At 38.6% G+C, this 24,956-nt stretch overlaps 1 non-coding gene across 1 annotated transcript; it reads right to left on the minus strand.

The window, feature by feature from the left end:
• Positions 1-10,773: 10,773 nt before the first annotated feature.
• On the minus strand, positions 10,774-10,845 carry TRNAD-GUC (transfer RNA aspartic acid (anticodon GUC)). Its single transcript has one exon. It is a non-coding gene; the product is annotated as a tRNA-Asp (tRNA).
• Between the last annotated feature and the right edge of the window lie 14,111 nt (positions 10,846-24,956).

Below are 24,956 nucleotides of genomic sequence, written 5' to 3' on the forward strand. Positions count from 1 at the left end.
TGAATGTGGATATGGGATGTGGATGTATAAATGAGGATGTGAAAATGGAGGTAATCATGTAGATGTGGATGTATGGATGTGAATGTGGATGTATGGATGTGAATATATGATATGTGATGTGAAGGAATCTGAAGTGAAGAGATGGAAAATGATGTGATTGGATGAGTACACATATAAATGGAATGAGGAATAAGTAATGTGGATTATATGAGGGATAATGTGGAAAAATTAGAGTTAATATAGAAATTGTATTTGTAAACTGTTTGTAAATGCTGTTTGTAAATGGCTGTTTTATGTCAAGAATGCTGGGAAAGCATTTTGACCGTCTTGTGATTAAGGTCGTGGAGACCTAACTGATAAAGTTGCAACTGCTGACGGAGAGTCAATGGAGGACGTCTCGCGTAGCAAGGTCGGCCGAGGTTTTGACCAGCCTCGGTTCGATTAAAATGGTGAGCTTCCGGTACGGTGGATGAGGGACCAAGGAAGCGGCCTATGAGTGAAGCGCTAGGTCACCTGCGAAGGATCCTAGAGGGTGCTGACCATACGGTGCTCGGGCTCTGGGTCGCCTAGGATACCCACGCGTGCGTCGAGGAAGATATTGGAACAAGGAGTAAGAGTTGTTTTGTGAAACCGGGCATGGATCTGGTTGATTGACCTTGCTGGTCTTCAATGGATGAGTTCATGGCTCTTTATATGGATCTGTTGGTTGATCTTGCTGATCTTCAACGAGAGTGCATCTTGATTTTTATAAGTGATTATATTGCCGAGTATTATGGGCTAGGAACTATTGAAAAGGCCCCTGTGTGGACAGGTGGTGAGCGTTCTAGTTGCCAATGATGCCATAGATACTCTGATGAAGGAATGATGGGAAATTATGAATCAACTGGATAAATTGGAAGATTGTGATCAGTGGTACTATGGTTTCATTAAAGGATTGTTTTAAAGTTAGCTGATGCTAAGAAAAAGGCAATTTTCATATTGGGTATGTAAGTGGTGTGGCTAGTTTTATGTTTTCATGAACTTCCGGCTAGGGGGCCTTGGAACTCTTTTCCTTGGTACCCGGGACAAAACCTAACCAAATTCCAAATTGGATCCCATCACTACAGTGGTTGGGCGGTTGGCTAACCCATGGGATCGGATGGGGTTAGGCTGGACTGATGGATCCGTAAATCGAGATTTAATTTCTATTATTACGATAGATGAAGTAAATCCCGGATAGAAATTGTTCTATGGATAGGAATCAACGGCTGTGCCTCTTGATGGGGAAAAAAGCGTTGATCCCAATGATCCAAGTGCAAGTTTCTTCCTTGATTTGACCAAGTACCGTTAAAGGTGCAGTCAGATCAGTTGATCTGTAATGATCTTGACTGCGTTAGAGTAAAGAGTTATCCTGGTGGAATCGCCCATGCTTTCCGGGTAAGGAAAGTTTTTTTCGGGTTCGGTTTTGGAAAAACCGACGGATTAGTCTCTTGTCCGGATATCCGTGGACGAGGCCCCGAGTGTGGGTCCCTGCCCCGCGCATGAAGTGCTACTTCCGCTGCTAGTACCCCGAATCTGTTGCACGGTGGGAACAGGGATCTCACAGTTGGTATCAGAGCCAGGTTAATAAAGATCAACTGAGAAGACAAATAGGTCAGAAATTTATCAAGAAACACAAAAAGGTTGTAATTGTGTGATATAATTCATACAGTTTGATATTCAAACTGAAATTCGTAATTTGGTAATTGGGTCTTCACATGGAAGTACCGCAATTATATAGAATCCCTGACTTGCTTGAGGCCTAGACATGATGGTATTTACCTTATAATTCCAAGGGCCGTGACTATCCGTATATACCGAGAGTATAACTGCAGCTCTTTACTGACAGTATATACGAGTAAATCTAAGACTTGAAATTATAAGCATTAATGCTATCCAGATGATGAATTTGAATGTGGTTGATATGATTTTTAATTCTGTTTGGGAACTGATGAATTGATTGGGATTCTGATTGAAAAATGATGATTTTTGAAATTTAGTTGAAATATAATAACCTGAGCAAAACTGCAATGAGGATGAATGGGACGAGTCCCTGTAATGATAAATGATGATAATGATCTCAGCAAATCACTATGAGATTAGTGGATTGTGCTGTCAAAGTGCTACTGTTAACACTTGACTCGGTATATCGAGTTAAGGGATGCCAAATTGAAAACTAGCTTGACTGAAATTCCCGTGGAGGAATGTTCAGAAAGAAAAATTTTCGATCTGATGGACCATTATCGTGTTAAAGATATGAATGATATGATCTGAAATGAATTTATTTAATGATGAGTTCTATATAAGGGATATTTATCCCCGTATTCTGTTGGGTTGAGCAGAATATAAGGAACCCTAGAATAAATTGGATCTTAAGAAAAAGAGTTGTCCTCTACTTGGCGAGATGAGGACATCTCGCACTTTTTTAAGTGGGGTAGAATGTAAGATTCCTCCCCAGCCTTCGAGGTATACAGGAGTAAGAATCTCCCTTTTTGATCTTATAATTAGTCCCTCTCTAAAATAAAAGAAAGATTCTGTTTTAAAAAAAAGGAAGACCCTTTTCCTAGAATACTTCTCAGGAGTCACGCTGTTTTAAGGATTCAGAACAATGAGTTCAGAAGTGAAAATCGGTGTTTTGGATACCAAGGTTTTGGTTTTCATTCGAGTACGGCCCAAAAGAAGTTCTTTATCTCTTGGGGAGTATAAGAACTTATCCCCCAGATATTGTGAGCCTTATATCTGAATTCAATGAAAGTAGGTGACTTAGCCTACAAGCTTCTTTTACCTCCTCATCTCAAAGTTCTTAATGTATTTCATAGAAATATGTGCCAAACCCAAATCAAGGAAAGACAATAAAACTTCAGTGACAAGATACCGTTGGCTTCTAGGTTACGCTAACTCCTTCCTTTATATAAGTCGTAACTTTTTACCTGTCGCTCACAGCAGTAATCTTACTTCCATCGATCTCCTCTCTTTCTTAATCTCCTTCATGGCTTGGCAACAAGAACTAGTTTTATCCATAATGATTCCTTACCTTCAAGACGCAAGTGAGTCTGTGAAGAAGGATTTTATAGAACAGTATGAGCGCTCACTTTTCCCTCACTTGGGAACTTCTGTAGCGCAGACCAAATGGCGGACCTATCAAGACATAACTAGGGTAACACCCTGGGGTCAGCAACATTTTTGTAATAATGTCCGCTTGGCCATGGTTATTGAAGCTTTGGGTTTGGGTCCCCGATACTACTGCGTCATGAGATCAAGGCATCTTGGGTTTTCTGAGCGAGTCTTCTTACTGGCGTGTTTTCTTCCTCATGAGAAGATATGCCTTTACCCCGTTTTTGGCTTGCCTCTCAGAGGCCCTTTTGTTAGATCACCTCATACCACTGAGATAGGTGTAGCAATAACCAACAGAATTATTCCCATAGATGAGTTACCTTATACATGCGCAGCTTGTGAGTGCTGCTTTTGTGATCATATGATGGACGGGCTTATGGAAGTGTAAAGAGTTCTTCTATCTTTACTGTATAAGTTCTGAGAATGAATAAAGTTTAAATCTTGTTCTTATCTTGAATCTTGCTCTCTTTGAGACTTTTTCTTGGTGGTTAATCCTGATTTAAATTTTTCTCTAAGTCTCATAATTCGTGCATCTTGCGAAATTATCCCAGTTTGCGAGATGAGGACATCTCGCGTTTTTTAAGTGGGGTAGAATGTAAGATTCCTCCCCCAAACCCCCTTTTGATGTCTAGTATCTTCTTCTATAATCAATCCCTCTTCAGAAATATAAAAGACTTGTTTCTAACTGTTTTAACCTAGAGAGAGAAAATATTCTAGAGAGAGAATATTCAGATTTTTAATATTTTTGGATAGAAAATTATCTCATCTTATTAAAATAAGTTCCCCTGAAATAGAAATTCAAAAAGAACTTTCCAATGTGCAATTGGAATTAATTGGAAATGTGTATAAAGGACCTTAGTCTAAGGGTCTAGATTTTCAGAAATTTTTGGATTATGGTCCAATTAAGGTTCCTATGGGCCAAAAGCATCAATCCATGTGTAGGGAGGAGATAAATCCAATTTGTAAAAGAAGATACCCAAAAATGAGTAAATGCTCACATAAGATGAAGAGTTGAAAATATACAAGGTTTACTAGTAAAAAAATTATGAGCAATATTAAAAGTATGACATATGTAAGGAAGGGGAGTTCTTTAAAGGAGGTGCATATTTCACATAAGATGAAGAGTTGAAAATGTACAAGGTTTATTAGTAAAAAATTATGAGCAATATTAAAAGTATGACATATGTAAGGAAGGGGAGTTCTTTAAAGGAGGTGCATATTTCACATAAGATGAAGAGTTGAAAATGTACAAGGTTTATTAGTAAAAAATTATGAGCAATATTAAAAGTATGACATATGTAAGGAAGGGGAGTTCTTTAAAGGAGGTGCATATTTCACATAAGATGAAGAGTTGAAAATGTACAAGGTTTATTAGTAAAAAATTATGAGCAATATTAAAAGTATGACATATGTAAGGAAGGGGAGTTCTTTAAAGGAGGTGCATATTTCACATAAGATGAAGAGTTGAAAATGTACAAGGTTTATTAGTAAAAAATTATGAGCAATATTAAAAGTATGACATATGTAAGGAAGGGGAGTTCTTTAAAGGAGGTGCATATTTCACATGCTTGAATGAGTTTTAAACTCATAAAAATTGAGATATTTCATCTCTCCTCTCTCCTCATTCAAGTCTAGTTCCAAAAAATTAGCTTAACTGACCTAAAAATGGTCAAAAATTGACCAAACTGATTTGGAAAATTCTAGAATCAGTTTGTTTGGTTAGGAGCTCAATTTTTCCTATAAATAGAAGCCTCCCCCTTGTTGAAAAATATATAGTATTTATGCATCGTTACTCTACTCCACCTAAGCCAAGAACTGTGAATTCATTTAATAATTCACTAGTTTTTGGAGCTTCCCTCTTTCTTCAATCTCCATTAGTGGCTCCATCAACATACTTAACCAATTGATTGGTTGGGGGCCTCTACCGTGAACAAAGAATCAAGCAATTTGTAAGGTAATTAGTGAATATTGCTCTTTTCTATAATTTCTCAATGTTTCTCTCTTCTCAACCCCTCTCAAGTTTGAGAAGCTTAATTGGTATGGTTTTTTAAATGCTATTGAAGTTAATTGGTGAATAGTAGTGAAGAGTTACATAATTTAATAAATGCTATTGAAGTTAATTTCCATTTATGTTTAAATTCTAATGGTTTTTATGTAATTTCTCTCTCTCACTCAAGAAATGGTCATACTCATGACCCATTCTCAATCCAAAAGAAGATTTTCATAAAGCTTTTTCTTAATCCAAGATTAAGCTATGCTTGAGGCCAAATTAATGGTTTTTTTTTATGCTTTTAGTTTATGCATATTGATGATTCAATCCATTATGGATTAATGATCCAATTAGAGATCATTTTAATTATTTCCTTAATGATAAGCTTTAGCCCTTAGAAAAATTGAGATTTATCAGTCATAGCAACGGAGCTATGGTAAAATTTTTATAAAAATTATGCATAAAATAATTTCATTCAAAGCATAAAAAGAGGACTTCCTACCATATTCTAGGAATTATCATCCTAGACTAATTGAAAGAATTTCATTATAATCATGGAGAAATTGAGTTTTTATATTATGCATAAAGAATAAGTTTTATTATCAAAAGTGTTACTTTTATCATTTTTATTTACTTGCATAGAAGTATGCATAATGGATAAATTTTTATATCAAAAGTGTTACTTTTATCATTTTTATTTACATGCATAGAAGTATACATAATGGATAAATTTTTATATCAAAAGTGTTACTTTTATCATTTTTATTTACATGCATAGAAGTATGCATAATGGATAAATTTTTATATCAAAAGTGTTACTTTTATCATTTTTATTTACATGCATAGAAGTATGCATAATGGATAAATTTTTATATCAAAAGTGTTACTTTTATCATTTTTATTTTCATGCATAGAAGTATGCATAATGGATAAATTTTTATATCAAAAGTGTTACTTTTATCATTTTTATTTTCATGCATAGAAGTATGCATAATGGATAAATTTTTATATCAAAAGTGTTACTTTTACAATATTTGAAATTCATGCATAGAGGTATGCATAAGAGATGAATATTTTATTATAAAAGTGTTACTTTTAGCATAATTGAATTTCATGCATAGAGGTATGCATAAGAGATGATTATTTTATTATAAAAGTGTTACTTTTAGCATAATTGAATTTCATGCATAGAAGTATGCATAAAAGATATGGAAAGTGATAAGATATGATAAGATGCATATAAGATGAGTTAAGATGTGATAAGATGTGTATGGGATGAGATACGAAGTGTATGAGATGAGATAAGATGTATATGGGTTGTGATAGGGTGAGAATGGAGGTGATATAAAAGATTAGATATGAAGGCATATGGGGTTATATGAATGGGAATGTGAAAATGGATGTATGTATGTGGATGTGTGGATGTGGAGATGGGAGTGTGGATGTATGCATGTGAAAATGGATGTATGCATGAAGATGTATATGCATAGATGTGAATGTGGATGTAGGAGTGGTTGTATAGAAGTGAATGTGGAATGTGGATATGGATGTATGTATGTATGTGGATGTAGATGTGGATGTATAGATGTGAATGGGAATATAGATGTGGATATAGATGTGAATGTGAATGTAGATGTGGATGTATGTGAATGTGGATGTAGATGTGGTTGTATAGATGTGAATGTGGAACGTGGATGTGGATGTATGTATGTATGTGGATGTAGATGTGTATGTATAGATGTGAATGGGAATGTGGATGTGGATATATGTGAATGTGGATGTAGATGTGGGTGTATAGATGTGAATGTGGAATGTGGATGTGGATGTATGTATGTATATGGATGTAGATGTGGATGTGTAGATGTGAATGTGGAATGTGGATATGGATGTATGTATGTATGTGGATGTAGATGTGGATGTATAGATGTGAATGGGAATGTGGATGTGGATGTATGTATGTATGTGGATATGGATGTATGAATGAGGACGTGATAGTGGATGTATGCATGAGGATGTGGATGTATGAATGAGGACGTGATAGTGGATGTATGCATGTGGATGTAGATGTGGATGTATAGATGTGAATGGGAATGTGGATGTGGATGTGGATGTATGTATGTATGTGGATATGGATGTATGAATGAGGACGTGATAGTGGATGTATGCATGTGGATGTGGATGTATGAATGAGGACGTGATAGTGGATGTATGCATGTGGATGTGGATGTATGGATGTGTATGTATGAATGTGGATATGGGATGTGGATGTATAAATGAGGATGTGAAAATGGAGGTAAGCATGTAGATGTTGATGTATGGATGTGAATGTGGATGTATGGATGTGAATATATGATATGTGATGTGAAGGAATCTGAAGTGAAGAGATGGAAAATGATGTGATTGGATGAGTACACATATAAATGGAATGAGGAATAAGTAATGTGGATTATATGAGGGATAATGTGGAAAAATTAGAGTTAATATAGAAATTGTATTTGTAAACTGTTTGTAAATGCTGTTTGTAAATGGCTGTTTTATGTCAAGAATGCTGGGAAAGCATTTTGACCGTCTTGTGATTAAGGTCGTGGAGACCTAACTGATAAAGTTGCAACTGCTGACGGAGAGTCAATGGAGGACGTCTCGCGTAGCAAGGTCGGCCGAGGTCTTGACCAGCCTCGGTTCGATTAAAATGGTGAGCTTCCGGTACGGTGGATGAGGGACCAAGGAAGCGGCCTATGAGTGAAGCGCTAGGTCACCTGCGAAGGATCCTAGAGGGTGCTGACCATACGGTGCTCGGGCTCTGGGTCGCCTAGGATACCCACGCGTGCGTCGAGGAAGATATTGGAACAAGGAGTAAGAGTTGTTTTGTGAAACTGGGCATGGATCTGGTTGATTGACCTTGCTGGTCTTCAATGGATGAGTCCATGGCTCTTTATATGGATCTGTTGGTTGATCTTGCTGATCTTCAACGAGAGTCCATCTTGATTTTTATAAGTGATTATATTGCCGAGTATTATGGGCTAGAAACTATTGAAAAGGCCCCTGTGTGGACAGGTGGTGAGCGTTCTAGTTGCCAATGATGCCATAGATACTCTGATGAAGGAATGATGGGAAATTATGAATCAACTGGATAAATTGGAAGATTGTGATCAGTGGTACTATGGTTTCATTAAAGGATTGTTTTAAAGTTAGCTGATGCTAAGAAAAAGGCAATTTTCATATTGGGTGTGTAAGTGGTGTGGCTAGTTTTATGTTTGCATGAACTTCCGGCTAGGGGGCCTTGGAACTCTTTTCCTTGGTACCCGGGACAAAACCTAACCAAATTCCAAATTGGATCCCATCACTACAGTGGTTGGGCGGTTGGCTAACCCATGGGATCGGATGGGGTTAGGCTGGACTGATGGATCCGTAAATCGAGATTTAATTTCTATTATTACGATAGATGAAGTAAATCCCGGATAGAAATTGTTCTATGGATAGGAATCAACGGCTGTGCCTCTTGATAGGGAAAAAAGCGTTGATCCCAATGATCCAAGTGCAAGTTTCTTCCTTGATTTGACCAAGTACCGTTAAAGGTGCAGTCAGATCAGTTGATCTGTAATGATCTTGACTGCGTTAGAGTAAAGAGTTATCCTGGTGGAATCGCCCATGCTTTCCGGGTAAGGGAAGTTTTTTTCGGGTTCGGTTTTGGAAAAACCGACGGATTAGTCTCTTGTCCGGATATCCGTGGACGAGGCCCCGAGTGTGGGTCCCTGCCCCGCGCATGAAGTGCTACTTCCGCTGCTAGTACCCCGAATCTGTTGCACGGTGGGAACAGGGATCTCACAAAGTCTGCCTTCTATGAAGGCAGTTGGACGAATGCGCAAGACTGGTGCAGTAGCAACAGAGTAGAAGAAGCCATCACTCCTAGGATTCTATTCAAAGAAAGACTAAACTTTAGGCACTAATCCTGCTAAGAGCACCTAAGCTCTGATACCATATAAGAATATGGCACAACGGAAAGAGATAACAAGACAAAGCACAATAGACAATGTAATGGATACACAATGGAGAGAATTCAAAATTCTGATTATACCAAAGAGGTACAAGTGATGGTGCTGTCCACTCATGCGCTCTCAACAAGCAGAGCTTAGATGGTGATCTAGACAGACTCTGGATGGAGTATGTAGGAGGTGTAGAAGGGGATGGATACTCACAAGCGTTGGATACCTTAGCTCATGGCAACCGCCCACTAATGATGGACCTAGTATTCTAGGGAATATTTCTCGGACCCCAGCTAATGCTCGTACCCCTGACTATCTCCTGACTATCTCCTAACCATCATCAATGGTCACAATAATGATCCCATCTCGGCGTCTAAGCTGGGGTTCCCACTAAAGACATATGCACCATGGCTACTCCTCATAATGGAGGCCTAACAAATGTGCATTATATATCAAAGTGAGATACATGCTGAGAGGCAGGCATTGAGTGTATACTAACATGGGTTTCTTTATGGTTCTTCGCCTTGACTTGCATGGGATATGATCATAGAGGAGCACGTGTGTACTTGGCCTAGCATATCAAAAGGGTCCACAATATTGCTTCCATTGATGTATCCTTCCATTTTAATACCATCAAGGGTTTTAATTTTTAATGAGTCATGTGGAGTGATCTCCATGAATCTGAATGGTCCCACACTCCAATATTTATACTTCTTTTTTTAATTGGTAATCCTAAGTACAAGGACTAGTCCCCTTACTAAAGTTCCTTATCTTTGATGTTTTGGTTTAACCAATTTTCTCTATGGAACGTTTCTATCATCAACCCATGTGATGCTACCAGTTTGGTTTAATCTAGTTTCTTGAGGTTAAACAACCTTTTACGCATTGTATTTTTGGTTTAATCAAGTTTCTTGAAATCAATCAACCTTTCAGGGAAGAATTGCAGTTTTGGTTATCCATTCTCTCACTGATTATAATCATCAGGCTTGGCATAATGTACTCCAAAGGAATTACAATGTCTACTCTATATGCTAATCTTAGAAGTGTATCCAATTGTGCAACTTTGTAAGATGTTCGATAGGCCCAAAGTGCAACCACAAGCTTTTGTTCCCAATTATTTCAGTTAGCTTTAATCGTTTTTGTACAAGTAGCACATAACATTTTGTTGGTGCTTTTAGCCTAGCCATTACTTATGTGGGAAATGTGATCCTTGATCCCTTATAACGGGCAAACAAATCTCGAAATGACTTGCTCATACAAGACTTACCTCATTGATGAAATGTGATCCTTGATCATATTGCAAGGATCACAAGAGTTACCTCATTTGATTATCAGTTTTAGTGGGATTTAAGATAACAGAACACCCTCATTAGTTTTGAAGTAAAAAGATCCTAAAGGAGGTAAGTCAACTTTGAAGGATTGATGTAAGCGGCCTCGAGAGCTTCTTTGCCACCAACAACGATTGGGCTTGCCTTCTTTGTTCGTGTCTTGGAAGCCCTTGTTGTGCAATGCTCAATAATTTTCACACGACACTGCTACCACTCATTTGATTTGGCTCTGCCACATTTGGCCTTGTCGAATACCACTGGCTCTGCCGTCTTGCCAAGACTTCATTTGAAAACCCAAGTCTGCACCCAAAAAAAAAAAATTGAACTTTCGAAAAGCGAGCGCCGCTGCCGGGGATCGAACCCGGGTCACCCGCGTGACAGGCGGGAATACTCACCACTATACTACAACGACCGAGCTTGAAAGTAGGAGTGCCTTGCACAATACTCTATCTTGTTACTGCAAGCGCGCGTGCAGTAAACAACATTTCGGCTCCTAGCTTCGCATAGCACTAGCTTCAGATATCGAGCAGGAGATACCAATGCCTGTGTGTGTGCGCGCGCGCCGTGTTGCATACACTCGTAAATAAAAACATCATAGAACCCTCTCTTTCAAAACTGAGGCGAGAGACGAGGTCACTAGAGACCGCCACGAGGTGGTCACAACTGCACCAAAGTGCATCGTGCATCCGTGTTCGGTTGCTCCAACACATCCTCCAATTTGAGAAACTTGGAAGATAAATCCAAAAACGAGATGAGGATGGGATTGAACCCACAGTTTACAACACCTCCTTGAACATCCAAAATCCTTGGATAACCTTTCTTCAAAAGGTCTACCTTGATGATGCTCATGAATGCAACCCCAACCAAGAATGGCATGAATAGACAAGAAACCCACCTATGTTTGTTTGATTGCATAGGAAGTGAGGGACACGATTTCTTTTATGGAATGGAAGGCTTTCATCCAGCACACACATCCTTTGCATCTGCGCCCTGACATGAGCCCCAACATCACAGGTCCATGAATAGATTCCAATACGTACATTTCTTTCCCGTGTTTATTCTCTTTCATGACAAAAACAAATATGTGCTTGTTTAGTATCTACAAGTATCGCTTGGCTTGTCGATGCTAACGTGCAGATATCTCATCCACGCATTATTATAGAGCTATTAGTGCTTCTAGATATCTAGCACTAGGTAGCTCTTCTGGCTATCCATCCACGCTAATAGCACTGCCTATGTTCGTTCTTTAGATTCAGCTATCCATCCATTTCAAGGATGTACCTTCAGGTTGACGTGTACCTCCATTTTCCTGCAACATGCTCAGCAGGGGCCAACATACATTTGAATCCTTCATGCCTTTCTATACATGTTGTTTTGCAATTCACATGTCCACAAAGATTCAATTCATAATATAAAGAATTCTAAACATGGTGCAATTGCTTACCATTGTTTCTTTCGTCTTCTTATATGGGACACAATGCAACATTTATGTGCATCAAAATGGATGAAATCCTGCCCTTGAGAGAAGTGTTTCAAGATGTACAAGCAATCACATCTCTGCAGCACGGAAGCAAAAGGAAACAAGGGTGCTATTGCTTAAAAACATGGGATCTTATTGGCTTTGCTGATTGTGTTCAAACTTATGGTGGCGACACGGACATTACCATGAGAGTACACCACACGTCTCACTTTTTAGGAACTTAATTCCACACCAACTATGATAGCTTGGTAATATGCGCCACCTTAACCTCACACACCTCTCAGTTCTTAGAATTCAACTCACACACCTCTCACTTCTATTCGAATTTTATTGGAGGAGGAGGAGTTGAGAATAAAGGGGCACAACGACGGATATTCTACCTTCTTGGCCCATATTGCTCAACATAAAAGGGAAAGGTAAACACTTGGCATCCTCTTCCAAATCAAAGAAAAAGAACATGAAATGTTACTAATTGCAATAAGAAGGGGTATGTAGCCAAAGAGTGTAAGAAGAAACATGCTCATGCTAATTTTAAAAATGGCACTCTAAAGAGCACAACCAATTTTCCAGTAGTTCCTTTGAAACACAAGTGGTGGAGCTCTCCATTCCCATAGAAGAGATATACAGGTAGAAGGCTGCTCTCACTTGTCCATACATAATCTCATTGATAGTGGTGCATCTTCCACATGATGAAACATAAGGACTGGTGTGTACCTCCCTTTGGCGAGAGTTAACATGATAAGAAATAATGGAATCCTGAGAATAATAATGACCTTTCTATGCCTGTGGAAACTCTCTTAGCTTAGCCAATAATATTGTACGTCTAAACAAAAACACTCAAGGGTTTTATGCAAAAACATGAACTTCAGTCAGTCTAGGTGATAGCTTCTAATGTAGGCATCCTACATTTAGGAGAAGCCTAATTTAATGAGAGGTATTTCTTTAGATCATAGGCTTGAAGATGTAGTTCAATAACAAACAAGAGGGGAGGTACATTTAGGAGAAGCCTAATTTAATGAGAGGTATTTCTTTAGATCATAGGCTTGAAGATGTAGTTCAATAACAAACAAGAGGGGAGGTACGTGAGGGTTAAAATTCAAAGCATAATTGGAAAAACGGGTCTTGTATCTATCAAGAGTCCATGAGATACCAAATTATGGTATGAGCCCTTAAGGATTTGGCATGGGAAATGACCGCTTTGAATACCCATGCCTTTAAGGATGTGAGGATTTAGCATGGGGAATCAATGCTTTAAATACCCATGCCTTTGAGGATGTGGGGTTGATCATCTAAAATCTCCATCACCATCATTCGACTCCAAGGAACTCATTGTTACCTTTGGAAAAACAGTAATTAAAATTAGCTTATTACATTTATTTAGCAAATTCTATATATAGAATACATGCTACACTCATGGTTCCCTCGAAGGAAAATACACACATCCCACAAACTAAACCATATGTCCATTGATGGAATGTCAGCCTCATAGACGTGTCCTTCATGCCACCACTTTTGAATGAGCTTGGCTTGGTTGGGCAGCTTCTTGCTTTGTCTTACATTATCTCCAATCATAAAAAATGGTGATATGCTCATTCCTCATAATATTCCCTTTGACAAAGTTCCTAGTGTGCTTGTGCAAGCTTTTCTCCCAATGGAAGAGACATAAACCTGTAACATTAAAAGTTGAATATTTAGAATGTGGATACATCATTCATGCCCAGATATAACCAGTTTAGACATAAACCTGTAACATTAAAAGTTGAATATTTAGAATGTGGATACATCATTCATGCCCAGATATAACCAGTTTAGAATCACCAAATATAACTAGGGTTACTAATTCAAGTTGATCAACTATGTATCTCCCAACAAACTTGTCCCTTCTTGATTATCTCCCCTCATAATGGCTCGCTAGAAGAAAGGAAAGTCATAATATGCATCTCGTGCCTTCTCACCTTAAAACTCGAGTGGGGTAAACCTTCTCTTCATTGGCATGTATGTTGGGTTTATCCTCAAAGACGAGGATCTTGTTGTGTACATAGATTCTTGCATATTCCTCAATATATAAGAACATTGTGTGCTAGGCAAGCTGTATGTAAAATGCATGAGATTTCAAACCATCATCAGCTATGCTTACATGCCCTCCTTTTCTATGGATAGGATGATTTTGCTTCCACCTTTATATAGCTATGCACGAATATATAAGTGACCAAGCATAAATAGTGCAATTGAGAGTTTTTTAACATTGTATGCTTGGCCACACTTTCCCATAAAGTCTCTATCATGAGTTCCTCCCATTCTAGATGTTGAGCTCTAATTTGGTATGGCATCGATGGTTGCATTCGTGGATTGTCAGGGTATATTCTTGTTGCCTGTTGAATGGAGTAATCTCCAACAAAAATTTGCACATCAATTTTGGCTTCAACAAAGGATTACCTATTTTGATGATCTCTTCATAACTTGTTTCTTACAAGGCTTGCATCATTGTTTGTGTGGGATCCCTAGCCATTTCCTATGGAGGAGGTTGTTGAACATTCTATAATAGACTCACCACATTGAGAGGAATCAACACAAGCTCCTAGTTCGGTATGTCTCCATAGTCAAGAGGGTTAGTGGGAAAATCCAAATGTGGAAGAGAAGAAAAAGTGTTATTATGTTGTTTTTTAGTGATATTTCCAATGGATGCTTTAGGATTAGGGTGAGAAGGTATTAGCCTACTGGTTTGAGGGAAGTTTACTGGCTATGTTAGTGAACACATATCATCTGCATGTCCCTCATTCATCAGCCTAGGTGGTGGTGGTGGTGGCTTCTTGGAATAAAAAAATGACTCCAACTCTACCCATTCCCCTTGACCTACAAACTAAGGGTACTCTATAAGCTCCAAGGTAAAATCATCAAGAACAATGTAAGCATAATTATTACTTTTCTATAAATATATTGGCATAATTTAGTAATACCATGCAATGGGTATTATATACTCTCATGAATTTTGAGGTATGAAATGCAATGGATAATACCATGCAATGGGTATTATATACTCTCATGAATTTTGAGGTATGAAAATTTTTCCTAAGCTTCTTAACCACCCATATGTTTAGACCACTCTAGACTAGCCTTTATAACATCTAACATAGCAGGTACAAAGGGCACATTTGTTGATAGTTCCAAAAAGGCTTTTCTATCATCCAAAATGGTGGATCTTTATAACATTTTACACCATGATCTAAATTTTTAGGACTATAGGATGGAAAGTAAAATAATAAACAACCAAAGGATCATATAGGTAAAGGCCAACACAAAGAATAGACATAACTATTGTAGGGTCAGCATACTTATCAATATTCTAGGGTTAGGCCTCTACCATAATGTTGATGTTAAACTGAAGTAAAGAGAGGGTTAGTGTAGCAAAGGACAAAGAGAAGGTTTGAGGAGGGGCGCTTAGAGTCCTTGGAGTTTACTAGTAGAGTAGCCAATGTGGAGGCTCTGTAAGCTTGCCTAGCTCCTCTGTTGTCTCTATTGCTTGTTGTGGTTAAGTTTGTTGTGTAAGCTATTATTGCAATTAAACAATGATATCCTCTTTAGAATTCAGCTTTTCATTTATAGTCACCTCTCTTGCGTTCCTTACCTATAGCTCTGTATACTTTCTTTAGGCTTCAACTATTCATTTATAGTTACCTCTCTTGCATCCCTAATCTCTTGTACCTCTGTATACTTTCTTTCAACTTCTCTAGCTATCTCTACATGATTGTCTCTGAAAAATATTGCATTTTAAGCTTTTCCTTCCTTTGCGAGCTTACCCTGAGCATTAATTGTGCTTACATACATATTCTTCTTACATCTATTCCTTGCAGATGTCTTACCACATCCTAGAGGCTTTTAAGCATATTCTTTCTTTCTTGTTGTGCTTGTGTAATCTTATCAAACAAAGTCCTCACTACTTGAGCATGGCATTTAGTCAGTATTTCATTTTGATTTTATTATTATGTAAGACTTACGATATGTGCTTTTATATCTAGGAATATCTTTTCATAATATGCCTTGACCTTTCTCCTAGCCTAGGTCAGGCTTCTTTGCATCATATCAATTTTGCTTGGTTCAAGTTTGAGGTTGTTTTTTCAAACTTCACCTTTGCTTCTATGAGCTCTTTCTCTTTATTCTACAATTATTGTCCTTGCATATCCCTAATACATGTGTTAACCCTCATTGGATACCGCTCTAATGTCAATGCCATCCATTGGCAACTGTCACTTCATTTGGCCATTGGCATTACAAATGCTAATAGTGTATATTTTAGGGTTAATTTGTATTCTCACAATTCATTCTCTTATACAACTACTAGAATGCTATTCTTCTCCATTCTCTTGATTCTTGCCTAATCCAATTATCTTATATGCTCATTGTGTATGTGTGTGTGAGAGAGAGAGAGATTGAGTGAGAGGAGGGTTGAGCTTCTGTTGGAGTGCAACACGATGGTGGAGTGGAGCTCTTGGGTGCTCCTGTAACAACCACAAGAATCCCAGCAAACAACCAACATTCACTAAGGTGAGTGACACACCCCATTTGCATTTTGTGCATAGGCCATGGTAGATTGGCTTCTCGATTGAGTTGTTTGTGCTCTCAAGTGTGATTGGGTGAAGCCCCACAATATTTGGTTGTTCCCTCTGCCTTTGATGTGGCGTAAGGGCCCTCCATAAGTGGATCAATGTCTTCTCACAGACGATTGGGAGTATGCCACAAGATTATGGAGTTAGTTGTTTGGGAAGGGATCATCCAATCAATATCTGGGGTCACAACAGAAAAGGAATGATAACAGGGTATCGGCAATTACATAAATAGGATCATTGAACATGAACATGAAAAGATTCAAATACCTATGGCAATAGAAAAGGAATAATAACAGGGTATCGGCAATTACATAAATAGGATCATTGAACATGAAAAGATTCAAATACCTATGGCGCAAGTTGGGACATCCAAACCAAGAATGCCCATAATGAGCAAAATGTTAACACCTCCTATGAGCCCAGTGGATCCTACTTTTGTAATATCACCCATCTATACCATGGACCAACCCACATCTTCTAACCCATAAGGCCATGTAGGGAATTAAGAGCATAGCATAAGCTTCACCTTCTTATATCCTTAGATTCTAGAATTGTCCCCACCCAAGACACTTCTAGTACACTGCCTCATCCAGTGGTAATCACCACACCACCAACTATGGCACCTATGAGAACTGATGCATTATTACCCTTGAGCCACATGTTCATGGTTACCATAGTAGCTGCCACCACTTTTTTACACAAGGAACCTCTACACTTGGGGTATCTAGTATTGCCATTCCTAGAGGGGTCACATCTCATTCTAGTGCGCCCATGAAACATCCCTTCCCTAGATCGAGAGTGCTATCAACTCCTACTGCAAGATCGAGAGTGCTACCAACTCCTACTGCAAGATCGACTCTGCACTTATAATGCCCACATGACTAAAGCACCTATTGGGGTGCCAATAGGACACATACCTTATGTAGCACATCCACTCCCACTAGGGTTTAGACCAATGCATCCTCATGCACTTCCACCTACTCCTATCATTGCCCCTATTGTGCCAGCACCAACTCTACCCCCACAGACCCAGTTGCTTTTGCATAGGCCGTGGAAAGAGCAGCACTGGAGTGCATAGTGCCTGTTGTGAGAGATGGTGGTCGACATAGCCATGGAAAGGTTGCTAACTCATAAATTAGCATTACCTTGCGCTCACCCCATGACTTCATGAAATTCTCTTACCCACATCATGTCTATTATGGTGGGTAGTAGTAGGCCAGTTAATAGATGATTTCCAGGGCATGATATGAACTTACTTATAGTACCTATGCCCTCTCATAGAGCGATTGTACATAGACCATTGCCTTCCCATCTAGCTTGTAATGAAGGGACTTGGAATTAGACTCAAAGGGAGCACATGGGCATGGATATGGCCGGGCAAGTATGGAGGCCCAACATTAATGAGTGTGAAAAGGTGGGCAAGTATATGAGTGTGAAAAGGTGGGCAAGTATATGAGTGAATATTGTAACTAGGGGCATAACTCACTTTTGACTAATCAAATCATACTTATTGGAGCTCCATGCTTCTATGGCTATGGTGTGTGAGAGAGAGATTGAGTGAGTGGAGGGTACTCTTCTTCTCCATTCTCTTACTTCTTATATGATTGTACGTGTGAGAAAGAGATTGAGTGAGAGGAGGCTCGAGCTTCTATTGGAGTGTGACGATGGTGGTGGAGTGGAGCTCTCAGGTACTCCTATAGTGTGACGATAGCCATCAAAATCCCAGCAACCAGCATTCAACAAGGTGAGTGACACACCTCCATTTGTATTTTGTGCATAGAACATGGTAGATTGGCTTCTTGGTTGAGCTGTTTATGCTCCGAGTGCAATTGGGCAAAGCCCCACAACATTTGGACATTCCATGTGCCTTTCTCATGGCGTAAGGGACCTCTATCCATTGGCCATTGGAATTAGAAATGCTAATATTGTATATTTTACATGTACAATCACTGCTTCTCTATGAAAGGCACACCAAGAGATTAATTATTGAGATTTTATGGTTAGATTAAGTGTTTGCACAAGCCTAGGCAGCCTTGGAGAGATAGGGACCTATATTTTAAGTATGGCCGGCCAAGATGTGAATGATTGGGGCCAAGATAAGTGTCAATTTTTATTCTCACCATTCACTCTCTTATGTAACTACTAATAGAGTGCTCTTCTTCTCCATTATCTTGATTCTTGCCTAATCCAATTAGAGCTATTATATGCTCATTGTGTATGTGTGAGATAGAGATTGAGTGAGAGGAGGGTAAAACTTTCATTGGAGTGCAGTGGTGGCAGTGGAGTGGAGCTCCTGTAGTATAGCAATAGAAGCCACGAGAATCCTAGCACCAGTATTCTCAGCAAGGTGGAGTGACACACCCCCATGTGCATTTTGTGTGCAGGCCATTGACATTAGCATAGGAGTAGTGAGCTGCACATGTTCCTTTTATATTCTATCTATGAAGGCATTATTTTAAAGGTTAGCTAACTTAATCAGCTAACTTAATCACATCCATATCTAGGGATGATTACCTATCTGAGATTTGCACAACATCCTCCTACGACATGGGCACTAACATATAAATAGGCTAGCAACACTAGCATTTATCATTACCTCTATTTGCATGCATTCTGTTTACATCATGGACATGGTCATTAGAACACTTTTAGTAGTGATTCAGAGAGTACATTACCTCTGCTTGCATGCATTCTGTTTACATCATGGACATGGTCATTAGAACACTTTTAGTAGTGATTCAGAGAGTACATTGGGAATGACATTGTCGCTTGCATACTTTCAATGAGTCTTGCATCAATCTCTTTGCCTTTGTCTAATTCATTTTAATGTAGCAGGTTGTGCTTCTAAGGAGGTTATGTATTCCACACCTACTACTTCATCCACCATTGTTATAACTTCAAATCCAAAATTATATAAAGAATAAGTGGGTGGAGACTGTGGCTCTTCCATAATTTTACCATGTACTGCTTTTGCTTCTTTTTTATGAGTTGGTGTTGGTGTTGGTTGTGGTTTTGGTCTGATTGGGGTCTTCTTTTTTATGAGTTGGTGTTGGTTGTGGTTTTGGTCTGATTGGGGTCTTCTTTGACCTCTTTTCATGTTTTGGTTCCTTTCCCAACTTCTCTAGGAGCTCTTGCATGCTTGCAATAAAGGTGGCCAACTCTTATGTGGCCTCTTCCTTTGATTTTGGATCTATGCTTTAAGAGACTCCTCCTCTATCAATGGTTCTCTATCAATGTTGGCCACCCTTATTGCATGCTTGCAACAATAAGGGTGGCCAACTCTTATGTGGCCTCTTCCTTTGCCTTTGGATCTATGCTTTGAGAGACTCCTCCTCTATCAATGGTTCTCTATCAATGTTTCTATTAGTAGTAAGAGGATAAATTTATCAACATGGTTGATGAGCTTGGTTAGGAAATTAACCACCTTACTTTGATGTGCTTGAATATAATAATTGATCTCTTGATAAATGTAGTAATCATATTTCTCTTCAAGATGTGTAGGTCCACTCTCTTGTACATGTCCACATGGCATGGCAGGTTTACAAAGATTGCCACTTAAGGAGGTAATTGTTGCATTGATGAGACAGAATCTCCTATCTATACGAGTTTGAACATTTTGAGTGTTAGTAAATGGATTCATTAAATCAATTAGATTAAATGTTGTTACCAGACTACCCCAGGAAAAACAAAGGATTGTAAACAAAAATAATTGGACATCTCAATTCCTAGCTCAAGAACAAGTTTCTCGAGGAAATGAAGGGACTAGAAAAAAGACTACTTCCCCATCAAGCATGAAGAGCAAGGCTGCAAAGAGCACCCAAGTAACACATTGCTAGAATGATAGGCAAGGGAAAAGAGATTGTTTCTATACAAAGTGTGTTTGAGGATTCAGACACGGCTTCATTTTCCTCTCAAGAGGAAATTAACAAGCTACTAATTCTAAAGAGAAAATTTCCTCTCAAGAGGAAATTAACAAGCTACTAATTCTAAAAGATAAAAACCTTGCAATTGTAGCTCAAAATAAAAAAGACACACAACCCTCCAGAAAACTCATGAAATACCCCAATCCAATTCTTGAAAAAAGGAGTGAATCAAACATGCACAACACTTGGTCAAACAATTGCAAGAAGAAATTAAACCCTTACTTGAATAAGTGAGTTTGAGCCACTTATACCCCAAGAGATTGATGAGATCCATGATCCACCATAACCTATGCAAGAAGTGAATCCACCTTTAACTTTAGGATGGATTAGATAAGAGTCCCTTGATTTACCAGTTGAGGACCCCTTGAACCCACCCATAGCTCTTTTAGATGTAAGGGTTGAGGATACAGAATAAGGATCTAACAAATTGCCTATCGGACAAGACACATTCTTTTCTTGAGTGATAGGAGATGATTTCTTCACTAAACCCAATGATCCATATATTGAAAACCATCCACTAAATCAAAGATCCATGACATTTTCTTATGCAATTTCCAACATGTCTAACCCATCTCCTATACTCAGCTAGGTAATAGATCCTTCTTATTGCAGGGTTGAGATCTTCTTATCTTCGCAAGTGAAAACCATCCACCAAATCAAAGATCCATGACATTTTCTTATGCAATTTCTAGCAGGTCTAGCCCATCTCCTATAGTGAGCCGAGATATAGATCTCGTGATATTGCAGGGTTGACATCATTCTTATCTTCACAAGTGCAAGTTCTAGTAGGATCACTCCTACAAAGAAATGCGCATCTATGAAAGGATTTAAAAGATTGTATGGAGGGAAAACTGCATACCAAAGTGGATGAGTGAGATGATGAGACAATGACGATGGGATAAGCTCAGCTCTGCAAAAGTACCAATGAACAAATTGGGCCAATACTTTGATAAATAGTGATGACTTAAATGCAGTTTTACCAATCGTGTACAAAGGAAAGCAAGAAATAGCAATCCTAGATGGTGGCACTAGTGTTAGTGTTGTCGCTAGGTAATGTCGCGAGTCTTGGAAAAAACCACCCCTTGACCACACAAACCTAATAGTAAAACTTGTAGATAGGAACACTTCCAAACCTATGGGAACTCTCACTGATCTTAAAATTAAAACCTTGTGAATGGGATTCAAAAACATGTTTGTAGTCATGAATTTTGAAAGCCTGGGATGTATACATGATTCTTGGATGTCGTTATATGTGACAAGCATGATTAGTACATGATTGGGACACTAATCAAATCTATTTGCCGTAAGGGTGATCACACAATCAAAGTGGATTTAAAGACATGGAAGACATATCTGCTTGCACAAAATATTCTTTCGAATGAGTCAATCATAAGAACAATATCCACTACAATCAATATTTGTCAAACATGAAATAAATATATGATGGAAAAAAGTTCATGTGAGTTAGAATTTGCACCTACTCCCGAACCTGATGATTTAGAGAATTGGATGAATATACTAGCAACTATGAACACTCTAAACCACAAATTGGAACACAGTTGGGCATCTTGATGCCATAGAAATCACGTTGCTATATACAATAAGCACAAACACTATTTTGAGTGACTTGAAATATACATCAAATAGCAATAATTTTGCAATAGAAGAGACGTGTTCAAATAAAAAAATCCATAATGATAAATAAAACCAAAAAAGAAAAGGAGAACTAGTGTTGTATTCTCAAGGACAGGGATGAACATTGGATAAGATATGTCTAGGCTGTCGAAACCTATACTACCTTTGCAAAACAATGGGAAGTAGAGCTTGATTAGGTCTCTATACCAGCAAGGCAATCCCATTCTTCGAGAAACCTTCTCCGAGCGAGGTGAAAATTAGAGCCAAACTCGGCAATAAGCCCAAATTTTTTTTGAATTTTCTAGACAAAAGTTTAAAACACAAATGTAATTAGAAAATAGTGCATCACTTTTCACCAATCCAATGAGCATACGACATATGTAGTTACATAATTTCCCATTCACACCTCACCATAAACCTGTCGAAAGATACCAAAATTGCATAAACCACCGATACACAAAACTTGTCTATATTAGAGTGCATATATAAGTTACCATTCTTACATAACCACAAATCAATTTGGAAGATCCCAAAATTGCCTGAACCATCAATACACAAAACCAGTCTAAAATAAAGGTAGAGAAAACATTGTAACTACCCAAAACTGAACCTCATAAACATTCTAACAATCCCATGTCCTATAGACCCCAAAAAGGCATAAACATCCAATGAAAAAAAACCACATTCAGCCGCACTCTTTCAAGGTGTGACATTTGATTCCCTACTTCTAAGTGCTTGAAACAACTCAATTTATGTTAGAGTTGCTTGGTGAATAAACTCATGAGCAGTCGCATCCAAACCAAGCACCTGCACAACAAGTAAACAAAGTACATGTGCTTACATGGAATGTAAGAACATGTACTTACATGGAATGTATGTAGTACACTTACTCTCTCTTTTTTGAAAATCTTCACATGTGCATCTTGGAAAGTTGTTGATCGTAACAAAGTAGTTCACTCCCAACGCTTTAGATCCATCAGTGCTTACGTAGAAGATATGAGACTCATTGCATACAACAATGGCCTCACGAACTACTTGTCCATCCAAGTTTTGACCCTTATTAACGTTCTCATTAAATTCTTTTGTTAACCTTGTCCTTCATCTCACAATTTTCCATGAAATCATGGACAAAAAGCACTAGCCACCGTACTATTTGCAATTGTATTATTCTGTGTGCTTTGCGGAACAACAATCCTTTTTTGCAAAAAGAATCCATTTCTTTCAAGAATTTGCACCTCATGAATCCAAATTGGTACCTTCTTCCACAAGCCAGACCCTTGGGTGCTGGTCTTGGTGCGCTTATCACATGGTCCTCATCAACATCCCAAGAGTGTGTCGGAGACGAATTTTAAAACCACACATACCCTCAACAACTCCACCAGGATACTTTCTATGACCCCAAAAACATGGAGCCGAAACTCCACTATTTCTGTCCAATCCCACATCAATAATTTGAGAGCCACAACTACCATTTTGTCCTGGAAATTGCCCAAAACAAGTTACTTTGCTCTCAGGAGTAGTTCTACAAAGTGACCACATTGTTTTGGGCATTTTAGTCTCCACACATGCACTTGTCTCCACACTCTCTACATTATGCATGCTACCCTATGGACGGTCTATTGTCACATTCACATACTCTGGCTGATGACTATCTTCATCCAAGATCTCACTTAGATTCTTTTTCAATTTGCATACATGAGTGGGATACTTTGGGTGTACATATCCTTCTGGCTGTGCTATATAAACTTCTTCTTGTAGATCACCATTTAGAAATGCATTTTTCACATCCATTTGATGCATTTCCCAACCATTTGCTGCAACCATAGCAATGACTGCTCTCACTATTCCCATCTTTGCCACTGGACTAAATGCTACATCATAGTCCAAACCTTGGGTTTGTGCATAACCCTTAGCTACCAATCTTGCTTTATGTTGTTCAATGGAACCATCAGACTTGTATTTCACTTTGTAAACCCATTTACAACCAATGACATTTTTGTCCTATGGTAATGCAACCAAATCCCATGTATCATTATATGAACCAATGCATCCATCTCAACATCCATTGCTTTCTCCCATACATGCTTTCCAATAGCTTCTGTATAGCATGTAGGTTTCACATGCTTCACCAAAGAAGTCATATATGCATAATGCATAGCAAAATCTCAATATGTCAACCTGTCAACTGGATATCTGACCCTTTGGGGTTCTCCGCAATGCATGCGGATCACTCTGAACACCTGTCACTCTAGCATGTGGTGGCACATATCTATCCTACCTTGCACCAGGGTAAAACAGGTATACCAAGTTCCTCATCCAAACTCTCTAAACTTGATGACTCATAACCTATAATTCCAATTCCTTCAACTTTCTTCTTTCCTTTATCCATAGCACTACTCCCAGTGCTCACACTCTCATGTCTCAAGCATCCTGACCATGGACGTTCAGTGCTACTCTCAGCCTCTACTGCTGCTGGTCCATACATAGAAGTAGAACTAGAACTTGCTTGTGGCAAGTTTACATGCACATCAGCATCAAGTGACTCAATGACACCCTCATCCTTTGCTTCGTACCAACTAGCAAGCTCATCAAACACCACATCTCGTGAGATAACCACTTGTCTAGTTTGTGGATCGTAACATTTGTATGCCTTACGATCCTGTGCATATCCAACAAACACACACTTTTCTACCTTAGGATCCAACTTCCTCCTTCTCTTGTCAGGCACATGTACATAAGCTATGCAACCAAAAACTTTGAGGTGTCCAATGTCTATCGTAACATTAGGAAAATTCTGGACTCAAAAGAGGGCTGTTTCAACAATAATATAATAATAAACACATAGATTGAGTGACATGTAATCTACGAACGAGATTCACCG

Source organism: Cibotium barometz, chromosome 20 (assembly GCF_041138505.1).
Source record: "Cibotium barometz isolate CiBa-2024 chromosome 20, ASM4113850v1, whole genome shotgun sequence".
In the NCBI taxonomy this organism is placed as follows: domain Eukaryota; kingdom Viridiplantae; phylum Streptophyta; class Polypodiopsida; order Cyatheales; family Cibotiaceae; genus Cibotium; species Cibotium barometz.